Below are 25,409 nucleotides of genomic sequence, written 5' to 3'. Positions count from 1 at the left end.
GGCATTTACAAAGTAAAACTTAAATTAAAAACTCTTTGTGGTAATATCTATACCACAAAGTCACTGTCGATTCATTGATTGATTTAATTGATTGAATTAAAAATATTGATTAAATTAAAAATATTTTCTTTGCTCCGATGACGTTGAGACATCATAGCAGTAACGATATGTCAATATGTATTGGGGTGAATAAATATCTCGCTAACTAGTGTAATATGCGAGTGATATAATTTAACGATTTGGTATAACTTAACACCTGGAAATTTATGTGGGCTTTTCTGCCGCGAATATGATTTTACAACGGTCGTTAGGTGACTCCCCCGCTTTCAATCAAGCCGAAAGGAATCGATGTCAACCCATGCGATAACACACCCCTATGAGTTAAATGGTGTGAGCATTGAATTTTCTACCCCCAAGGATTTCCCTATGACCTTCTTTTGTGGAAAAACGCAATCTTTCTTCTTTCAAATTGCGCGAAAACGTAGTATTGTTCGAGAAATGTTTCGGAATGTTTTTGCATCGAGGATTTTCAAACGCTTTTGTTCATTTTTATTTCTTTTTGATTGTTGTATTCATTTACATTGAATAATATTATTGTGTTATATTTTTTCTTTTTATTATTATCTTGCGAGTGAATATTTTTACCCTAGTCACACAATTAATGGTTGAATTAAGTTCTCATTTTGTCGGACTAATAAAAGGAAAATTTAACATAAGAAAGAGAACCTTAATATGAATATTTATAAAGTTGGATTGTGGCACAATGACAGCTTAGTATGGTCGATGGTTTCACCCCCCTCATAATTATTTATATTTTCAACTTTGATTGCTTCCATAATATAAATTGGCATCGTATAAATTAGCAACGTGCAATTTACACAAGCTAGTGCGAGTACGGGTTTGCTGCCTCGTTTGTCCTAGCCATTGCTGTTATTCTCCTATAGACTCCTTGCCTTTTCATATGGCAGCGATGTTCTTCACCTTGAGGACTTTCACTTACGTCACCTGAATTTTATCAAACATATTCCACGATCTCAAATACAAGATTAACCCATCTTTCCTTCATATTATCACGATCAATTCGACACCGCGTTGACTCGATCGTGAGCCAAAAGAAGACACTAGCATCTTTAATTGAAATAAATTATTAACTTCTTTCCTGTCCTGGGAAATATTTTTACCCTTTATAGTATGTATATCCCTTTTGAATATTTCGATTAACATCTATAAAAGGCATTTAATTTATTTTTTAGAATTAAAATATCTTCTTTTTTTATATTTGTTGGAAGGTTTTTGAAATATTTGCTTCCCAAATATCTAAAGTTATTTTAGAATCGTTTGGTATTGCATTTTGCTTTTTTAAAATCGTTTTGGGATCCTAAAGATGGGTTTTTCTTTAGATCAAAATTTTTATCACTCTTTAATAGTTTAAGAATTGCTGTTTTTTTGAGAATGGTTTTTGCGTTACGGACTTGAAATGTTGAAATTAATTAATTAATTTATATGTATATTGATTTATTTTTATTACAGTTAGTATTATTATAATTACGCATGTGGTTAATGTAAGCATGTCAAATAACGATAAAACTCTTAATAGGTCATAATTAGGCTTTTCCAGCATTTTCCCTCCACTTACAATAAAGCAAAGCTTTAATGAGCTACCTGTGGTTTGTTCGCCGTATATTCGAGTGCGAATTCTGTCAATAAGTACTCGATTTTTATTACACATGACATTCGTCATTCATCAACCATATAAAGTTTTATGTTCACGTTCTTATGTGGATTTTAACGACATCTCTTTACGCCATTGTATGAGATTATATATTTCCTGTTGTTATATATTTCCTTGACTTTACTGTCGTGTATAAATTGTCTTTATATTTTATTTTGTATATTAAATGCATTGATAACTTTGCGGTATGGTAATAAAACACTCTCCTTATCTTTCATTGTTCACTTTATGTAATACCACTTTTATAAACACTTATTCGTGACTACCGGTTATGGAAAATCATTTAATCATCAGATCATTAAAATAAAATTATTACAATTTGATATTTGATATAAAAATAAATTCTTTCTTTTAATGATTATTCCGAAACCCGTTAGTCACGAATAAGTGTTTTTTAAAAGTGGTATTACATAAAGCGAACAATTAATGATAAGGAGAGTGTTTTGTATTTATATTGTTTAACGTTGTCAAATGTACAATAAACATTAATATACTGTTTCAAAATCATCACGTTTTACACAGTTTAATATGCTGTTTTTTAAATGGCTGTTGTGTTTTCGGTTTTACAATTTAATTTAAAATTTAATTTAAATAAATATATAAATATATATTCTTTATATAAGGTATCTAATCCTAATGTCAAATAGCGATATATTGATTGAGATACTTACCCACAAACATTAATATACTGTTTCAAAGTCATTACATTTGCTGACGTTCAATATGTATGTATAAGCAAATTGCTGTTGTGTTGTCGGTTTTACATTTCAATGCCAAATTCAAAAAAATATGTAAAGTGCTTTTAAATGAGTAAAAAAATAAGTAATTAATATAAGTGGCTTATTCTTTCTTTTAGGGTATTTTTCTTATATTATTTCGAGAAATAAAAATACTTTGTGTTTTGATCCACTCACATTTTTATTAACCAACTAGTTTCGGCAACAACCTGTTGCCCTCTTCAGGGTTTAATTTATTTAATTTATTTTCTTGAATTAAACCCTGAATAGAGCAACAGGTTGTTGCCGAAACTAGTTGGTTAATAAAAATGTGAGTGGATCAAAACACAAAGTCTTTTTATTTCTCGAAATAATATATCAATATGATCCACAAAGTTAATGCTTTCAATATTCAAAACATATTTTTATTATGCTTAATAGCTATATATTGATCCAAACATTGACACACATTGATTGACTATTTCAAAATCATCACATTTGGCTACGTTCAATATGTTTTATATTTTAATACCAATTATAAATAAAAAATATGTTCAGTAATAATTATACATATGATAATAATAATAATTTAAATAAAAATAATGAAAAGGCATATTTTTTCTTCAAATGTATTTTTCCTAATGCTCAATAGGGATATATTGATTAAGATATTGACGAATGCCACATTAACTTAAATATGACAATCATTCGACAGACAGTGTAATACGGAAGTGATTTTCATTACCATGCTACTTTGACTTCATGATCAAATACATCAAATTTGACATCTTGTCACATTGATTGACATGGAATACAATTTTTCACATTATATTTTTGCAATTTTTCAAATACAATAGATACGCATATCAAAAAAAATTATTGGAGAAATATACATATATATTTTTTATATAAAAAAATAAGTACAAAAAAGTGGTTCCGGCCGGGATCGAACCGGCGACCTTCTGCGTGTAAAGCAGACGTGATAACCGCTACACTACGGAACCCACACAGACAGATCGCAAGAATTACCGTATATAAATATAAAAGAGATTGTTCTACTACTTGGATTGTTCTACTTTAGTCAGCGTTGTTAGATCAATAATTTGCACACATGTTACGGCTAATGACGCGTAAGCGGAGTGTTGATCTTGGTACAATAATTTCCGGTGTGTAAATCTCGAGTATTTTAAAAACATATATATTTAAATCTCGCAAACAACGACGTATTTTTATGTAACGTAAAAATAAATCTCATTTTGAATGAGCGTGTTGTACTGTCGTCTTTGGCTCGGAGTAGATGAACAAAACGACTTTCTGAATATTGAAAAAAAATCTCTAACCCATGGTGTATTGGGCACTGCATCGCATCGACGCAGTGTTATCTTGACCTATTTATTCATATATTATCTCTTGATCTATTATCAGGTACTGGATTATTCAATCTACGGATGATACATCAATATTATTGGTATTTCAATTTACTTCTAAATCTATTGAATTACTATCCACATGTAAATGGGATCCAATACCATCGCATATATGCAAGATCCAAAAATTAATGAAATATGGATGTTCAATAATGGGCAGAATGGTGAACGTTACAAAAGTGTATAAAGTAATTACTTAAGTCATCCAAATACCTTGTCGTAAGCCCTGGGATGCTCAGACTTCCATCATCTTTCATATGACTATATATATTTAAAAAAAAAATAATAATACATCTTTAATAGCTATCTTGGTCGTTTAACACTCGTTCGTGAAGGCCAAGTGTTAAAGTCCAGGATGATATAAAACAAATATTAGAGTAAAATATTACTAATATTTATTTTGACATTTCAAGGAATCGATCCTGGGTCAGAATGCACACAATGCTGTTCTCCTTTTCCTATCCGATTTTTCTTCTCAAAAGCAATTATTTCCTTCACTTTGAGTTTCTTCATTTGCGTCTGGAGCGTGGGACTGATCGTCTTCATGTAATTAGCGATACTGTTGACGCTACGTCGATCTCATGCCGTTCTCTATGTAATGTACTCTCTGAGTACGAATAGGAGTTTAAGAAAAAAAAACATTTCAACCAAACAAAAGCGTACGGCCACGTTCAGTATACCGTGTCGTTATATAATTTCAGTTTACTTCGGGCTGGCGAGGCGGTTTAAAAGCAAGTGCGCATTCAAAATAAAAATGTCCTCTTGCGGGTAAATGAAGGTTAGATCTTTAACCGCTATCGAGGTACGAAAATGGCGCTATATAAATTATCCAAATTAATTATTATTATATTTTAAAAATTCTATATTTTATTACATCCTTATTCCGCTGTAAATTTATCGATAAATTATTTCCGCGTTTATACCCGATTTTCTCGTTTTAAATCCTACGGTATTAGTACGCGTAATTTTGGAGATACTTGGAAAGTTCATTATATTCCAGAGTTTCATTAAATTTGATAAATCGTCAAAATTACCAGCGTAAAAATATTTTAGGCGCACGAACTTTCTCGCTAATAATAATTGAATGCTGCCCTACTTAAAATATTAACTGGAATTTCGCATTTTAAAGCGCGGCGAGGTAGCGAAAGGTTAACATAATAATAATTGGGTCAAAATATGATTCTGGGAGGTATTTTTTTTCGTTTCCTTTTATCCCAAGTGCCGTACGCGGGTCTTAAAATGGGCACTTCGGAGTTTTAGGGGCGGTTAGGGCGGTTCTTGTTTCGTCTCAGCATTCGAACATTTCGAGGTACGTGACGGGATTGCCCAAGAGAACCTGGTTGAACGAAAGCTTTTTAGCTCATCTTATTTCTTCATCGTCTCGGATATCTTCGCTTTAAGATTACAAGCACATAGCTGAAGTGCCGGAAGATGTACAAAGAATTAACAGAGATATCTAATTTCATGTTAATCATCTCTTGTATGAAATTCTATATTTTCAGTAACTTTTATTACCCCTCACAGCAGCTAAAATTAAACATCATTTTAACAGTGAGAAGACTAAAAAAAACAATAATGTATATAATGGATTTTGAGTAAAGAAAAAAAAAACAAACCATCGTGCCGCTCCACTCAGGGGTAGGCAGAAAGAACAGAACGCCATACCACTCTGACTTTTTAAACAGTCTTCGCCTCTTACATATTCATGCATTTCCTCATACATACCCGCCGATTATTACGACTCCTACCTAACTAACCACTTTCAAGATTTGACAAACTTAATCGTATCAAGTTTTTCTCGATCTTCCTCCGCTCCTTTTTCTAACAACATTCGCCATTTCTGTGTTTTGGTAAACATATTTACATTTTACAGTTCAATGCTATTTTTGCTACTACTAACAATCTTATACTTAGTCTATGTACAATAGTGTATTTTTTTCTAGTAAGAAAACTTTACAAACACAATGATTTATATTATCACCCCATCTTACCCGATTTTCTCAGAAATGAGACGTGACACAGCTCTTTGGAAATACTTATCACATCGTGATTTCATTTTTCGAGAATAAATAAAGATCTCAGTAAAGCAAAGGCAGTTTCCATTATATAAATAGAAACATGGAGTGAAGACTAAAATTTCGTGTACTGGAAAACATAACTTGAATGTTTTATATTTAATCCTTTAAATTTTATTCCTTAAAATTTTCACAAAAGAAGGAGGCAGTTTTAGTAACTTTACAAGTTCCATATTTTTCCTCTTTTTGATCGAATCGCCAATATTTATTTCACAATTAAATTAAAGCGCTCTATGGAGTATGTGACTAAAATATCGCTACATTTTACATGAAATGCATTCTAATTCATTGTTATCAATAATATTTCAGTGATTTTAATCAGAGACAATTTAATATATTGTTTTATATGGGAATAAACATTGGCTGGTTTAAACAATCACGTTATACACGGCAGCATAAATATTTATTCAACTTTTTTTATGAAATAAAACTCTTGATGTCAATTTATATTCAAACATTTGGACACATCGCTCACTCCTTTCAAGAACGTCATAAATCAAAAATCGTCAATTTTCAGTTGTGCGTGCTTTCGGAATGCCCAGAAAATGTACTATATCCCAGCAAAAGAGGCATATTTTTAACTTAATATTTACCCGCTACAGGGCAGAAAGTGTTGTTTTTGCATTTTGAAGAAAAGGTATTGTTTAATTGTTTTTTTAAATATACTAAATATTTTTCAAATGGAGAGAAATACCTTCAGGTTTTACCTAAAAAATCTGTTGCACAGTAATAAGTTTGGTTAGTGGCTTGATGTTTATTTTTAATAAATTGTATTATGTTTTTAAACTTAAAAAACGTTCTCCTGAAAATCAATTTTTTTGATTTATGACGTTCTTGAAAGGAGTGAGCGACATGTTAAATATCATTAAATAATCCTATTCCTTCATTTTAACACGTAATTTATAAATTACTCTTATATTTTTGTACCTAATAAAATATATCTTAATCTCGAGATCGGTTACTGCCCTTTTGGTTAACTAAACGTTTCCATTTACTTGTTTCTGTATATATTTTTCGTATCTTTCGGGAAACTATTAACGATTTATTTTATCTTTCCCGTTAGATCCGGACGATAATTTTCATTTACTGTAAATTAAGGTTCGACCCTCCATTACGCCTTAGAGTTATACCTCCCAACTGTTGAGATATACCGTTTATTTCGTATTGTATAACACAAGCACGGAATAATATCATTAATGTTTAATGAAAAATACGATGTCGTTATTTATTATTACAGTAAATCCCTCGACATAACGGACATCTATTTAACGAACTTCAGATATAACGGAGAAAAAATCTGGTCAGTAAATATTGTGTGCATTTTTGTAATTTTAGAGAGTTCATTATGAACAAAAAAACAGAATTCTTCAAAAGTTCTAACAAAACAAAAGTTATACCAATATAGTGCCAAATTCAAAATTAAAAAAATCACTTTTCTTTACATCTCCCCCCTAGAGTGAAACAATTGCAAGTGAAAATGTATGCAATTGTTCATTTACTAACAAATACTGGACATAGTTTTGTAATGTGGTAGAATTAAATAAACTCACGTGGTAAAAATACGAGTGTTTTCTTTAATAATTCTAACAAAAGTTGATTCGTTTTTCAAAGCAGGAAAGCAAGAAAGCAAGCGCGTCGATATGAAACAGCAACGTTACTTCACGACGCTAATCTGAAGACAATAAATACGATTGTGTTTTGTATTGTTTATATCTAAACAGTGGTTAAATATTTTTTTAAATATGTATTTTAAACCTTTTTTTCTTACGGCTTTAACAAAACTTGATTCGTTTATCAAAACAGGATTACTGAAAGCAAGTGCGTCGATATCAAACAGCAACGTCACTTCACGACAAGTGTCTGAAGTCAATAAATAGAATTTTGTTTGGGTTTTGTATTGTTTATATCTAAATAGTGTTCATATTTAAAGAAAAAGTTTTTTGATTTCTTTTAACCTTTTTTTTTAAATATAACGGACTTTCATTTCTAACGGACACACCCTCCATCCAATTAGTCCGTTATATCGAGGTTTTACTGTATTTCATTATCGTTCTTCTTCGTTATTATTTAATAAAAGTTGGATGGTTTTTAGGACCTGATAATATAACATGCGGTACAGAAACGAAAGTTGTTTTTACGCGTGTAATTGGCAACTCAGTTATACACGAAAATTTTGTTTTATTTCTCTTTTATACACACTCAGTTGTTTGATGACTGAACTTTTCTTTTCATAAAACAAAAATGATATTCTACAACTTTTGCGAGTGGTTTTAACAAACATTTTATGTACTGGATAAGTTTTTTCGATTAGGTACCTACTCCAGTTGTTAGGGTAAACTTTTCACTATCTACTCAAAGGTCAAGGTTTAAAATCTTACGTCGGTCGATTTAAATCATATCGCTCACTCCCTCCAACAACGTCATATATCAAAAATCGTCAATTTTCAGTTGTACGTGTTTTCGAAATGCCCAGAAAATGTACTATATCCCAGATAAAGTGGAATATTTTAAACTTAATATTTACCCGCTTCACGGCAGAAAGTGTATTGTTTTATTATTAAAGAAGAAAAGGAATTGTTTTTTTTTTTTTAAATACTAAATATTTTTTAAACGGAAAATAACATTCAGGTTTTACCTTAAAAACTCTGCTGCACAGTAAAAAGTTTCATAAATATCTTGATATTTATGTTTAATACATTTTATTATATTTTTATACTTTAAAAACGATCTCCTGAAAATTAAAGTTTTTTATTTATGACATTGTAAAAAGGAGTGAGCGATATATGAATTGTGCTGTTGATAAGTTGACGTATGTTCGCTTCTTTTTTTTTCATGAATATATCAGCATTTTAGTAGTTTAAAGCAATCTTTATATTATAAATAAAAATGTTAATGTTCGTTTGTTCAAAACCTCAAATCTCCTCAAGTTATTCACCGACAGTTTTGAAATTTCGAAACAGCGTTGCATTCAAATGCGCGGATGTGTCTATCTATATATAAAAAAAATAAATAAATATTCGTTTGTTCAAAATCTTAATTTCTCAAAAAATTAACCGATAGCTTTTAGATTTTGACACAACGTTGCCTTCAAGTACGTACATGTCTTTGCCTTTCTATGTACATTTAAAAATTAATCAGCGTTTGATAAAAATCTTATAACATGTAATTTTTTTTGCTTTGAAATTTTGCAGTATTGCATTCTAATACGCGCGTGTTTTTATATACCTGTGATGAGTTTTACTAATCACTTGTCCATGAAAAGAACTGTAGTTTTCGAAACTAGTTGTGTGTTATAAAACAAAACTCAATAAGTGGTTTTATACAAGTGTTTAATTAAAAAAAATCAACACGTCATTCCATAGACCTAATGCCGAATCAAAAAATCTTTATTATTATTTTTTGATTTCTGTTAAAATCAAATATTTGTATGTAATTTATATTTGAAGCACTAACTTCGTGATTTTAAATTTTATAAATAATGTAACTTTGTTTTAAAATCCCTATGAATATTTGATTATAACTTAATTATAATGTCTGCCGGTAGACATTAAAATAAAATATGTATGGTGGTTTTAAAACAAAGTTACATTTAAATTATATAAATATTTGTAGTTTATATTAACACTTTTAATCTATTTTTATTTCTGATATCTATTGTATTCTTACCAGTGCCCTTTATTATAACGTAAAAAAAAATATACCCACACACAGGTGGCCACAATGCCTTTGTGGGATCTTTTTTTGTATGAATATTTTTTTTGTACTTATATTGTGATATGTAAAAATATATTTTGAAATGCAAAAGAAAAAGAAAAAAAAACAATCTACGTTTATCCCCTTCTGGGGGCCGCGGTAAAATTATCAAAAGTTGGCAGGGGTGCGGCGATAAAAAGTTTGAGGACCACTGGTTTAAATGACGTCCGCGCTTCTCGTTGCCCTATTTACGACCGGGGCGGGGGACTGGAAAGGTTTTCAATAGATTTGAGTGCTGCTGACTCCATTTTGCTATTATACGAGTATGTTCGTATGTTATATGCACGTGACTGCTCTGTGTTGCCTGCATTTCCGCTGAACTGTGCCATAAAACCGTTGCAGGCTCTGAACACGACTCGTGCGAATCGAAACATTTGCTCGAGTTCACTCATAAACTTTATAGTGTTCAAAATTATACGAAATACTGATTAAGTGTACAGGGAGGCGCAAAAAAAACTAAGGGGGTTGAATAGTGTATACTTAAAATAACTTGGTTTAACTAACTAACCATCACGCTGTATCTCCGCAGGGGTAAGCAGAGAGAATTGAACGCCATACCACTCTGTATTTGCAAGCATTCTTCGCCTCTTCCACATTCATGCATCTCCTCATACATACCCACCGATAATATCCACCCCTGACCCGGCCGCTTTCGAGTATTTGACATACCCGATCATGCCTAGTTTTCCTCGGTCTTCCTCTGCTTTTTTTTTTTAAATCTTCATTCGCCTCATTCGCCTTTGTTTTACCGTTCTTTCCTCACTCATTCGTTCCACATGTCCAAACCATCCCAAACACCTTTTTTAATTTTATCGATAAAACTTATCTCAGCCTTGGTTTTTTTCTTTATTTCACAATTCGAACTTCGTATTGCGCCACATTCGTCTGAAGGATCTCATTTAATCTACATTGAGTCTACTATTACCCTTCTTTTGCCGCTTCGCTTCCATACATTAGCGTTGGAACCAAGACTCCGTTGTATTTAGAAACTGGTATTTTCTAAATATACGTAGTCAGCTTTGTACAATACCGTTAAATCAATAAAACCGTTGTATATTGCTTATAGACTATACCTTTTACCTGGTTTATACGTAAGAGCGGAAATGAATACTTCTTCCACTGTTTCTCCGAACCGGAGATTCATTATTCATAGTTGTGTTGTGTACATCGGGGGATTCATTTAATTAAATTTGGACCTCCCTTCGTATTGTGAACAGTTATACGATCGTACGTCTCGAGCAAATAGCGATAAGTAATATTGTTGGGTATCGTAATTGTTTTATTCTTAAGATACGATATAACACGGTAGAATTTTAGAACTATTGAATTGAATATATTATTTTCACTATTTTTTTTAAACAAATTTTTTAACAATATTAGTATATAACCACCACCGATTATACTAATATTAGTAACATTTTTGTAAAAAAATAAATAAGTAAAAATGACTAACCACAAAGTAAATGCTTTAAATATTAATAATATTGAGACCATATTATTTTCATTTATTGTTTCGGCAGTCACTTTATTGTAATATCTATCTATTTTAAATTTAAGTTTCACTTCGTGGTAAAACCTTAATTTAAAGCCTTAAAGAATAGATTATACTTAGGTTTAAATTTAGCTTAGCAAATCGACACGCAATGAAACATTTTGAGCGTTTTTACCTATTTTTATCAGTCAAAACCTAAAAAAAGCACTCGTGTTATGAGAATTTGGCACGACAGTCCACATTTGTTGGATGGGGAGGAACTTACAATAACATACTGAACTCTGTGAAAATAATCCAGAGAACAATAATCAAAGTCAAATTAAAAAAAAAACTTTTTTTTAAATTATTATTTTCAAAATTTCAACTCCCAAACATAGAAGCCATTTTTAATAAAAACGCAATTTTCGCAAACGCGAAAATTGTTAAAAAGTGACAAATATTTTTATTTAAAAAAGTTTATTTTCGAGATTCCGAAATGATTTTACAACTCCAGTGAAAATTAACAATTTCAATAAAACTTCAAATATTTGGGAATTAAATACTTCAATAAACTCCCTAAAGAAAGAAAACAATTAGAATATATCAAAATTATTCAGAAAAAATAAATGCCTATTACATGTTAATCATAAAAAATATATATAAAAGAAAAGAAAAATACCATTATACCTTCAACGAATAAAACAATAGACCTTGAGTTTCCCTCTCCAAGCACAAGAGCGCAGTCTCTTTTTTGGAGAGGCACAGCGAAACTGTAATTGTAAGTGTGCCAAATGTATAAATGTATAGAGATTTTATTAAATCGGATTAAAAAAAATTATTTTATCAAATAAATAAAAAATCATGACAGCCATCTTTAGTGTTGGCTTGAGAAAAGATTTTATTTGGTAGATACCTTTTTTGTGAACTTAAATAAACTAAATGAACTGAATAATCTAAAATATTATAGACGAAAATGCAACAGCGTATAGTATTATTATACTACGAATACATTATTTTTCCCCACATTTTAGCACACCGCAATGATTTACGTGCGTTTCTTAACACAGACACATTTTTATGCAGAAATTTCCACTTAAAGTTTGTCTTAACTTTTACCGAGCACATTTTGATTAGAAAAGTGCTGCAGAGTTTCGCAGAGCGAATAAGTTTTCCCATTAAATTGTGGCGCCGTAATATTCTATTTTTGTTGACCTCTGTCTATCTTGTTTACGCACCCAATTTGCCTCTTGAATAACCAAACTGGCAGGGACACTTCTCTTGACTAGAATATTTAACCAACTTGCGAATATATCGAGAATCGTTACAGCGAAGTGGGAAAGAACCTTTAAATCTATAGGATACAATATATCTCTAACCTCACCTCACCAAACTGGCAGGGAGACTTTTATTGACTAAAATACTTAACTAATTTCTGAATATGTTGAGAATTCTTACAACAAATCGAGGAAGAACCTTTACATATCGCTCACTCCTTTCAAGAACGTCATAAATCAAAAATCGTCAATTTTCAGTTGTGCATGTTTTCGGAATGCCCATAAAATGTACTTACTATTTCCCAGTAAAAGAGGCATATTTTAAACTTAATATTTACCCGCTACAGTGCGTAAAGTGTTCTTTTTGCATTTTGAAGAAAAGGCATTGTTTAATTATTTATTTAAATATACTAAATTTTGGAGAAAAAACCTTCAGGTTTTACCTATAAAGATCTGTTCCACAGTAAAAAAAAAGTTCAATAATTGGTTAGTAATTTATTTTTAAAACATTGTATTATATTTTTAAACTTTAAAAACGTTCTCCTGATAAATCAAGTTTTTTTGATTTATGACGTTATTGAAAGGAGTGAGCGATATATATGATACAATATATCTCTAACCTAACCTTACCTAACCAAATTGGCAGGGACACTTTTCTTGACTAAAATACTTTAATAACTTCCAAGTATGTCGAGAATCGTTACAACAAAACGGTGAAGTAGCTTTACATCTGTAGGATACAATATACCTCATTCTGGATAAAACATCTTCATTGTACGAACATATACTTACTCGAAGACCTTCATACAAATTACCAATCTTACATTAATCTTGTCCAAAAGTTTTGTAGTCTCGTCAATATAAGATTGATGGCTTTTATATCGCTTTCGCTGTACTTGCAAAATTTATTGCCATAGCTTAAAATTTAGTTAATTCTTAACGGTACGACACAAAGTTTGATCTTAATTTAATTTATTATCTTTTTATTTACATTTTGATGTTGCTTAACTACTAAATTACTTACTTTTGTTTAGCCTGAAGTATCTATATATTGAAGTGAAAAGTTTTATCGCATTTTTTCATCAGTAAAAACGACTCAAAATTGTTATATTAGTGGATGTCTTTAATTTAATACATCGCGAGTAGTATAGTAACGAAAAGAGAGTATGAAAAACTCTCTTTTCTTTTTTAAAACGTTTCACCAAAGGCCCTACCAAAATAGTAATTTATTTTGGTGAAACGTTTTATGAAAGAAAAACTAATATTTGATAATATTACTTGCGATAATTTCAGCAAACCTGCATATACTTAACCGATAATATATTATTTACATGTATTATAAATTATTGTTTCCTGATAACGTGTTTTGATTATTTCTGTTTCGGGCTCTAGATTATTTTCGCTTGTGGTGTAATATTACTGACATTTTGATAATGCGTTGATTGATAAGCGGCAATATATTCGCGCTGCGGACATGCCTCCGTGGCGCAATGGGCAGCGCGTTCGGCTGTTAACCGAAAGGTTGGTGGTTCGAGCCCACCCGGGGGCGATCTTTTTTGTAATCAAATTATTAAAATTTTTCCCCTACACTTTAATTTTACACAGTATAAATTTGTTTATTAATATTATATTTAGTGTCTGCTGTGTTTGTCTTTTATATAGGCGTAGGCACAAAGACATTGTATTATTTTTTGGTAAGCAATATATTATTTTTAGTTTTCCTTCTAACTCTTATCAATGGTGCACAGGGCACTGTATTGTATTGACGTAGTTTTAATTTGATCGTTTCTTACATGAAGGCAAGGTGATCACTCTTGCGCTTCAGGGACCAGTCCAGGATAGTATGAAATAAATATGATAGTGTAAAGTCACTAATATTTATTTTCACTCCCCCCTGAGAATCGAACCCCGGTCTTACGGCACAGTAGCTTCACACGCCATCCATTACACCACGGAGGCGACATTTAGTTAGCGGACATAATCAAATATTTTACGAAAGTGGCGTTTAATTAATGAGTAGGGTAATATCCCAAAACGCTTCTGTCTTGTTTGGAAGCGTTTGAAATTATTTGGCATATGGCAAGTGAAGTTTCAGCCGATTACGATAGGGTATACCCGCATCTGAATACTGACAGAATATCTCATAATTTCATTAGTCACCCAAGAAAAGCACTTAGAACCTTGTTGTTCTAAGTGCTTCCAATAGGGTTGTACTTTATACATTGTTTCGCCTTTCTATTTAGTTATTCCGTCCGCCTCCGTGGTGTAATGGTCAGCGTGTTTAGCTACCGTACTGGAGGTCCCGGGTTCGATTCCCAGGGAGGGTGAAAATAAATGTTATTGATTTTACACTGTAATATTTATTTAATATTACCCTGGACTGGTTCCTGAAGCGCAAGAGTGATCACCTTGCCTTCATGTAAGTAATGATCAAGATAACACTGCGTCAATTCTATGCAGTGCCCTATTTGCCATTGGGTGCGGATAAGGGTTATAATAAAATAATAAATTTAGTGAACGTTTCGTACTATACACAGGGTGTTGCAAAGTTCAGCAACTAATCTCGAGAAATTATTGAATCCCTAAAGAGATCGTGAATTACCAACTCACTTCGAATTCTTAAACTTTTTTCCTAGAATGAGTATATCGTTCATGTCAACTGTCAATATCGACATCTTTCAATCCATTGCTTCTTCAAATGTTTTTTTTGTTTTTATTTTTTATTTTACAATATTATTATTTTTTATTTTCAGTGTATTATAGTAGACACAAAAACGCGACCTAGCTGCGAGCCAAATATATTTTCATGGTTTTTCTCTCCAGTTGAAATAATTTATTTTTAATTAATGTTTTACTTAGTAAATACCACTATTTCTTAAAATCTACCGTGACACGTGTTTCGATGGATTCCGCATCATTTTCAAACACCGTATAAAATGATGCGGAACGCATCGAAACACGTGTCGCAGTAGATTTTAAGAAATAGTGGTATTTATTAAGTAAAACATTAATTAAAAATGGATAGATATTACCACAAAGTGACTGCCGAATCAATTAATGAAGAAATAATTTATTATACATATAACCAACTGATAGTAATATGTGGAGAGTTACGTAACATGGTTTTGCGTGGATTTACGATTCATTATTATCAATATCATTTCTTTTGTTTAAAGGCAATCTTTTTTTAACCCTGAATTTAAGAGCATGTGTTAAAATCACTCATAAATGAGTGGAGGCTTAATAAAAAAAGACCATGTGTAGTTGTGTATAATTCCATGTTTCTGATAGCTATAATCTCTTGTATTATTTTGTTTTGTAGGATGCTAGGTAACGTTTCAACGAAAGCATATTTCATGTATTGATTCGGCAGTCACTTTGTGATAATATCTTTATATTTTTACCACATTTATTAAATATCAAAATTTAAAAAAAAAACAATTGTAACACGTATTTTGATGCATTCCGCATCGTTATCGTGGTGTTTGACAATAATGCGGAATGCATCGAAACACGTGTCAATTTTACAAAATACTAGTATTTATCACTCTTCCGCCTATATGCCTTTATGTCCGCCTCCGTAGTGTAATGGTCAGCACCCTCGGCTACCGTTCTGGAGGTCCCGGGTTCGATTCCCAGGGGGGGTAAAATAAATATAAGTATTTTTTTCACTGTAATATTTATTCAATATTACCCTGGACTGGTACCTGAAGCGGAGGGCTGATCACCTTTCCTTCATGTGTTAACGATCAAGATAACACTGCGTTTATATGACATAGTGCCCTATGCACCATTGGGGTGCGGATAAGGGTTTTATATATATATATATATATATATATATATATATATATATATATATATATATATATATATATATATATATATATATATATATATATATATATATATATATATATATATATATATATATATATATATATATATATATATATATAAATATAATCAAAAGGCTATTTTGTTAAATACAAACATGTCATTTTAAGAAAGAGCATTAGCTTATTCTATTCATATTTTATTCATTTAAAATTTTAACATTGTATTCTTTTATGCTTCCCAACTCGTTAATCCACGTTCTCAAGTTTATAGTATTATAAATTGTAACTACTTAAGTGCATATACTGGGTATATATGTACATTCTCTCGCATTTCTATAATATACTTCGTTTACTCTCTCGAGATACTCGTATTTCAGAAGCGACCTAAACTCACCTGCTTCAAACTGCATTTATATTATACGCTTCAGGATATAAAATAATGTAGAAACTTGCGAAGTTTAAATTTTATGACCTGTATCCATTCTCGTGAATAATTTTCCAATCCCATTAATGTCCATCGCGTATTTTATATATATTTTTCTGGAAACGTTGCGATGTGTTTACGAGCCGCACCGTATCCGTATGCTTTACCTTATTTTTAATTAAAATTTTTATTTAAACTTTATGTATTGATTAAAACGTTTGATACTTTATATAGCCGTTTGCAATCAGAGGGTAGATAGTACTTGAACATTTAAAAACATTAATTAGAAATTTACATTTAACATGTTAACCGGGCGGTCCGCTGTCCAATAATGCAACTTGTAATGGGCGCGAATACTGGTTCACTCCGTGTCTTTAATTCATGTGGAGTCATGTATGGATGACAAATACCATTGTTGTTCGATAAATATACGCGCATATATGTAATATAATAAACATATATTTCAAGGACGTATTCATATGTCTTTCCCGTACCCAATATTGCGTTGGACGTATTTATGCGTCCCGCCCGGTTAACAGGTTGAACCATAAATTACAAAAGATGATAATAAGGAGGGCAAAGGAAAAAGGTAGTTTAGGGAAGGAAGTAGAGGGAAAAACTAAGAGAGGAGGTTTGATGGACCGTTAAGATTCTAATGATAAAAAGTATATGATTAGAATCGTAACTGTCCATCAAACCTCCTTATATTCATAAAATAAACTTAAGGGAAGGGTGGTTAGTATTCTATTTCTTTAAGAAAATCAACTGCCTGTTATGTTTCGAAAACAAAAGCATATTTTTTAATATCACATCTTAACCATAAAAAATGCCTGTCCTGAAATTACTGTTTTTTTGAACGATAAACGATTTATATCAAGTTTAGACAACTATAACACAGTTATTCATTACCTCTTATTATCTCTGATACCTTTGATTAAAGTTGATCATATGTAATTGTTTACACAATTCAATAATAAATAATAAGATTACGTTTATACAAGGCTATCAAAGCAGGAATATCATATTTTATTTACTTTTCACGGCAAATATTATTGTGTCAATTATTTGCAAAGTCACAAATACACATATTTGATTTCATGATATCAAAGAATGTTATTGAAGGTCTAATAATATTTTGTCCGCTGCCGTAGTGTAATGGTCAGAACACTCGGCTACCGTTCTGGAGGTCCCGAGTTCGATTCCCAGGGGGGTCAAATAAATAAAAGTGATTTTTTCACTCTAATATTTATTCCATATTACCCTGGACTGGTACCTGAAGCGGAGGGCTGATCGCCTCTTTTTCATGTGTAAACGATCAAGATAACACTGCGTTTATATGATGCAGTGCCCTATGCATCATTGAGGTGCGGATAAGGGTTTGAAATGAAGAATGAATCATTTCACTGACAGACGCCGTGGCGTAGTCGGGTAGACGCTTGAAACTAGCGTCGCGGATTAGATTCCCATCTGTTGCAAAATGAATTGAAGAAATCTATTTTTTTAATCGGTGTGGGTGGTTTGTCATGTATTTTTCACATTTACTTCCCCCATACTTACTTTTCTACCTTTTAAATACAAGCCATGTGGGTTATTCCGTTTAAAACAATAATTAAATTAAATTAAAATGATGACATTCGAACTAAGCTAATGTATTCCGTTTTGGGATTCGACAAGATTCTACTTGTGAATTTGATGACAAGTTATCACAGAATGACCCTCATTTGATGTCGGTATGTCCAATTGTTGAAAGGGAGAGATTTCAATTCGAAAGAGAATGTGCAAAAGAGGGTATTCAGTTGACAAAAATCGACGAGGCAATGGGATCTATCGGATTTGGCGTCTTATTTGGAAAATGTGACGAAACGAATTAGACAAATAAATGAGCCGTGTGACGGATCTTTGTTTGATAGATATAAACTGAATTTGCTATAAATGCTTGTACATAATAGGGAAGGAAAATATTCTAGGGCAAGTAACATATACGAATTTAAAATAAACCTTTATCTTTTTGATATCTCAACATAGATGAAGAAGAATATGAATTTCTGGGCATTTGCGGCGCTTGCGACTATCATAGGTTGGTTTAAGTGATCACTTTACACACGTGTAACATTTACCAATTCTACCCATGTCTGACAACCACATGACTCGATTTCTTATTTGGTAGTTCTTTATAAAAATATTATACTTTAATCACTAGAACTTCACTAGAGACATCTATTGGTGAGACGAAGCAGCTTTTTTACTGAGCAGAAACTCTTATTTTTGTATGTTAGGTCCAAATCCGGGATTTTAATCACATACATGAGAAACGCCAGAAAATATCCTTTTCATTAGATAGATAATCCAGATTTGTGAACAAGTATTTGAACACAGTCAAAATGTTGTTAAAAAACTAATTTATTCTGAATTTTTGTAATTAAACCACCCTTATTATATCTCCAACAGACTCTTGAAATTATAATAATTTTTTTTTACATTTATAATTTAGCGCATTATTTTCTTGTTTTGCCAACGGGTCGTATTCCCTCGTTAACTTCCGAAGACTTTCTGTTCCGAAGGCTGTTCCGGAACGTTCTACCGGAACGTGTACCGGAACTAATTTAGCGTCTCCCGATGGGTAAATTGAATTTTTATGAAGTCACCGCCGTAACGGAAGCCGAGAGCAGGTCTTATTTCTCCACCATTCTGCCGTGAGCCGCACTTCGATATTCAACATAACGTAATGAAATTCGAAGCGTCTATTTAGATTGATGTAATTTACGGTGCGGGGTTTTTGATTTTGTAAATATTAAATGAGAATACATCATTTGTGAAAAGTAGACAGCGAAAAAAATCAGCTTTTGCAATGAAATTTTCATTTCATCTTATGAGTTGGAATGCTTTATTTTCTGTTTTTTCTTTCAACGCTCCATAGTTAAAAACGATGGAAATATTGCATCTTAATAAATTACACAATAAGCTTTTGGACCTAACTTTGGATACATTCTTCCCTTAAGCTTTTTTAACGGATTTTGCTGACTTACATATTTTAACAAATGTTGCAAAAAAAATCAGTTGATATTTTCAAGTTACGTTAAGCATATACGAGTTTACAACATTCCGAAATTTGAGTAATTTGGTTGTTAATCATCAGTAGTTTGGTGAATGTTACACAATGCATAATATGATTACTTAAATCAGCCCATTGCAAGTCGAAAGCACTGTAAAAGCCCATACTTTTATATTCATATCTTAAAACGCTTCTTCATATTAGTTGATATATCAATAATCTATAATAAACCATTTCTTTGAATCGTTGTCGAATCGACTGTCGAGCACATTCTACGGTCATGATCTGCTCCTTGCTCCTAGCAGTGGACCCTTCGTAGTTTATTTGTAATGTAATAAAATAGGTGGCACAAAAAGTCACTCCAACCCTCGTGGTTTTAGTTTTTTCTCGTTTTATCTCATATTTATGTATTGCATGATATACACACAATGGAGTAAGTATAAACAAAACGCTAATATGGTATTTGTTTCGGTACTAATCTGTCGAGTTCTGAAACAACTTTTACAAAATATTGTTTTTTGATATCTCATCAAAGATGAAGAAAAACATGGAAGTCTGGGCATTTACAGGGCTGACGACCGTCATAGGCGGGTTTAAGTGATCACTTTACACACGTGTAACATTCACCAATTCTACCCATTATTGACAACTGCACTACTCAAATTCTTGGAAGTTCTATATATGTTAAACAATTTTGAAACATTGTTCTTGAATCACTAGAACTTTACCAGAGACATCTATTGGTTTTTCATATTATTTAAATAATATGAAAAATCCTCCTATAATTAGACATGATCTAGATTCGTGAACAAGTATTCGGACACACTCAAAATGTTTGTTGTCAACTTTTACAAAAGTTTACAAAACGTTTGTCTGATTTACTAGGCAGTTATTGGTTATTGCGTTCAGGTAGTAATGCTCTGTGCAGTATGTTTATTTCTCCATTCGAGTGTAACTAGTATAGAAGGTGCGTTCGTAATTACCTTTTAGAAACAGGGAACGTGTTACAAGATTAACGAGTCCAAGACGGGTCGTTTAACGCTATAATTAAGCTGAACATTTACCTACATACTTGGATTATCAATAGCAAAACAGGAAATATCCCACAATATGCACGTTTGTTGATAAAGCTTAATCCAGCTTGCTATTGGTCACTGTGTCACACTGTTTTCAGGTTTGTAAACATGAGCAACAGCGTCCACATCTTGCAAAAGTATAAACGAAGCAAAGAAACATGCTTCACAAAATATAAATATTTTGGAACTCCTTAAAACTATTATTTTTTGACATCTCATCAAAGATGAAAAAGAATATGGAAGTCTGGTCATTTACGGGGCTGACGACCGTTATAGGCTGGTTTAAGTGATCACTTTACACACGTGTAACATTCACCGATTCTACCCATTATTAACAACCACGCTACTCAAATTCCTGGAAGTTCTAAATATATGAACCAATTTTGAAACATTGTTTTTGAATCACTAGAACTTCACACACATCTATTGGTGAGATGAAAATAGGCTTTTTATTGAGCAGAAACTCTTTTATTAGTATGTGAGGTTCGAATCCTGGATTATAATCACACACATGAAAATACTATTTTCATTTTTATTATTTAAGCTTATAATTTGACCAGATAATTTATTAACAACATTTTGAGTGTGTCCAAATGTTGTCGTTAAAATTATGTCAGAAACAAGGTTAACATTTTTTGCATTTTTATTTTATTTATACTGTCAGACACTGTATTATTTACCCTACGGGTGATATATCAATATAATACATACGAGTATCATAGGTGTCTTAGCTTGAGACGAAATTTCTATCGTTTTTTAAACGAAATAATTTGGAAAATAATTTAAGTCTAATCAAAGAGCTCATGAAATTGGATTTGGCTTTCACCTCGCCTATGTTCAGGTATTAAATTTTTAAGGCTTTACTTCACAAATTCTCAACTGAGGGCACCATCGTCAGCCAAAATTCCGCGTCTATCAAAATTGAAACTATCATATGGAAGAAACCAAAAACAGCGCATTATGTTTCATTCATTTTCTATTCATCGCCTTACCCACATTCGCTTCCAATGGTTCATAAAGTTTAGTTGATTTTTTAGTTTTATTAGTTATTTGGTTGATAATTATTCGAAGGTACGCTTCACGCTTCAGGGTAATATTAAATAAATATTATACTGAAAAAAATTACATCCTTGAAAATTTTATGCAATATAGATGTTCATTAATGGGCAGAATGATGAACGATACACAAGTCGCTCACTCCTTTTAACAACGTCATATATAAAAAAACTTGATTTTGGAGGAGATCGTTTTTAAAGTTTAAAAATATAACAAAATGTATTAAAAATAAATTTCAAGCCACTTGTTGAACTTTTTACTAAGCAACATATCTTTTTAGGTAAAACCTGAATGTTTTTCCTTCATTTGAAAAATATTTAGTATATTTCAAAAAAATAATTAAACAATACCTTTTTTCAAAATGCAAAAACAACACTTTCTACTCTGTAGCGGGAAAATATTAAGTTAAAAATATGCCACTTTCGCTGGGATATAGTACCTTTTCTGGGCAATCCGAAAACATGCACCACTGAAAAGTGACGATTTTTGACATATGACGTTGTTGAAAGGACTGACCGAAGTGTGTTAAGCTGACTTAAGGCGGCCAAAGGCCAGGTCGTAAACCCTGGGATGCTCAGTCTTCCATCTTCTTTTACATTTTACATGAATATTTAAATGAATAATAATAAATATGAAAAAAAAGTATAGATGCTTTGTCTCGAGTTGACCCCTAGAGTGTGATTTTTCCACTAGTTAATACAAAGCTTAAAAGTGAATCGTCTCTTAACGAAGATAACGATTTTTTTTGAGAGCTTTGTTTTCCAATTTCCTGCTGGATATCTGTGTCACTGTAGTCATTATGCAGAGTACGTGTTCTCCCAGTTCCCCGATAAGGGGTTCGCTTGGTTAATGTAGCGAGCTAAATAGGTTCACCCTGGCAGCTCGGTACATCGCTACTTTACTTTCTTAGGGAACTGCTTCAACTCGGTCCATTTGCACGAGCTTTCAACTCCGTACTTCGTGTGCATCGACCCAGCCGCTCCAATGTTAGCATTCTCCTTTGAATCACCTTTTTGCACGTAACATACATGATATAAGTACATTACTCGGCTGCTCGCTTCGTTTGAGCGTCTTATCTACCATATATATGTATGAGGCGACGATTTTTTGCAAGACAGAAGAAGGTTAGCAGAGACAGATTGGTTTGGCGTTCTATTATCTCTGCCTACCTCTGTCGGGGCGTGATGATTAGTTAGTTTATCTATATAAATAAAGGTGTACATTGTCGTGTGCTCAAAACCTTAAATCTTGTTATTAAATAAGTTTTCTTTATTTATTGATTTGGCGTTTAATTTGTTGAACTCCATTTTAATTTATGTATTAATTTTTAAATCAAATACAGCTTTTTTGAGACTACTAAGTTAATCTACCAACTTGAAATTTTGACACATTTGATTGCATTCAGGTAAAAACGCCCGCGACGGGTGAAATATATTTTTTATAATACATTTTTTATGGCAATGGCAGCACCATCTGTTGCACGTTATAAAAATGAAAGCAATACTACTGCATGCTCATGACGAACAGAGTATTCCTCGACAGCTGCTTGAATATTGTATACCCACAAGCATTGTGAAATTGGATATATGTATTATAAATGTGTATTTTCTTTTCCATTTAACCAGGCTGAGCCTTAGCAACGTGTGCTTATTTACGTACAGCTAGACAAATAATAATTTGAAAAATGTGGAATCTAAATTTTATATGGTATCTATATTCATTTTAAATCTCTATTCATATTTTATCTCTGCTACGAATATATTTAATGTATGAAATAATTCTTCCCTCTTCGTTTCGAATAACCAGCAAGTTATTCTTTAGCTGTTACTGTTCAAATATAATAAATTTTCCTCCGGTTTTTGTGTTTGTTTTATTTAATTTCTGAAAACAAATGGTAAAATGTATATTTTCCATGTTATTCCCGTGCGATAATGAACCTAAACATCCCAAAACAAACTTCGGAGAAGGTAGTTAATTAATTCAAGGAGAAGAGATATTAACATATATTTTGTACATTGAGCGCATTGTTAACTTTGTGGTACGGTAATATAACACTCTCCTTATCATTCATCGATTACTTTTTGTAGTACCAATTAATGATGATAACAGATAAGGAGAGTGTTAAGTGAGGAATATTAAAATTGGTAGCTTTAAAAAAAATTGCATACTTCTGTGCTATGATAATAAGTTTATTTTAGTTGACAAAATAAAAACAGCCAAATATCTTCTTCTTCTTCTAGATCATAAGGATCTGTTTGTGCCTCCGCTTGTAGCTCTTGGGATGTTGACTCCCAGCTGTCTTTCCACCTTTTGGAGGTCTGCCTGGGGGTCTGCGTCCTTCAGGGATTCCTTGAAGGGCGATACATGGAAGTATGTCATCTGACATTCTGTTTACATGATCATTCCAGTATCGCCTTCGTTGTCGTCCCCACCTCACGATACCTCAAAGCCAAATATCATACTACATAATTTAACCTACTGAATTATATGATAAACATGATATATCAATTTGTGGAAATAAAGGTGATATTGTACATTATATTCAATCAAGAGTTCAATAAAAAATTATCTCACTGAAATATACCAAACGGATACTGCAGTCGTAAAAATTCATGCGGAAAATGTACATCGTTAGTTACAAATTCTCATTGTAAATCAAACGTTTAAAATTTGAGTCACACATTCATATTATAAATTTAACTTTTATTCTCAAGTTTCATGTTACAAGATAAAATAATAATAAAAAAAATGTTTTAATTTTTTACTTATAACATACATTTTATAATATTAGACTCAAAATACCCGTGTTGCTCTGTAAAAGCAAAGAAATGACTTAAAGTAGGTAATTTAATAACAAAGTTGTTGGGTAAGTGATAAAATTTATAATCGCATAGTGCTTAAAAAATAATTGAAAACAATATCTTGTTTGCTACCAGGTGCGGTAATTTAGTTAGTTACCTGTATAAGGGTAGTTGTATTTTACATAGATAATTGTTTGTTACGATCAAATGCTTAAATCCTTTGGGGGAGATAACCTTCCTCGGAGCGCCATTAAACTGGGCATGTAAAAGCATTTAAACCTTGCTTTTTACGTCTTCCCTTGGGTAATCCACGGCGCGAGTAATCAGGCTTCTGGACGGTTCACACGGCTGTCACGTATCTCGGGTTGTTTTGGTTTATTGCGATTTATAACGTTTTGTTACCATGTTCATTTGTTCCTTAATTAACAACGGTATTTTCAACAATTGGTAAAAATCTATCCATTTTGAATTTGTTTTTCACTATTTCTTAAAATCGTTGGGACACGTGTTTCGATAACATAACAACCACATTTAAGTTTTGGACTGACATTATTTGATGGAACTGCATTATCAATAATAAAATAACTACATATATAGGTTTTTTCCACATTTTTAAAATTTTTTATGACCAGCTACCGCTGGTCAAATAAATTTTATGCTTAAAAAACTATATTGTTGTTATTATATTATATAAATCACACATAAATATAACAACA

The 25,409-nt window shown here is 31.9% G+C and overlaps 1 protein-coding gene and 2 non-coding genes across 15 annotated transcripts in view; 2 read left to right on the top strand and 1 right to left on the bottom strand.

Annotated features, from left to right (window-relative positions):
- Nucleotides 1-25,409, top strand: part of LOC148303829 (synapse-associated protein of 47 kDa-like) — a 114,611-nt gene that overhangs the window by 63,998 nt on the left and 25,204 nt on the right. The gene's annotated exons all lie outside the window — the stretch shown is intronic.
- On the bottom strand, nucleotides 3,380-3,452 carry TRNAV-UAC (transfer RNA valine (anticodon UAC)). The gene has a single exon. It is a non-coding gene; the product is annotated as a tRNA-Val (tRNA).
- On the top strand, nucleotides 13,925-13,997 carry TRNAN-GUU (transfer RNA asparagine (anticodon GUU)). Its single transcript has one exon. It is a non-coding gene; the product is annotated as a tRNA-Asn (tRNA).

Source organism: Brachycentrus maculatus, unplaced genomic scaffold, assembly GCF_059751285.1.
Source record: "Brachycentrus maculatus isolate JH-2025_06_01 unplaced genomic scaffold, ASM5975128v1 h1tg000344l, whole genome shotgun sequence".
In the NCBI taxonomy this organism is placed as follows: Eukaryota; Metazoa; Arthropoda; class Insecta; order Trichoptera; family Brachycentridae; genus Brachycentrus; species Brachycentrus maculatus.
This window is presented reverse-complemented; position numbering and strand designations above follow the sequence as displayed.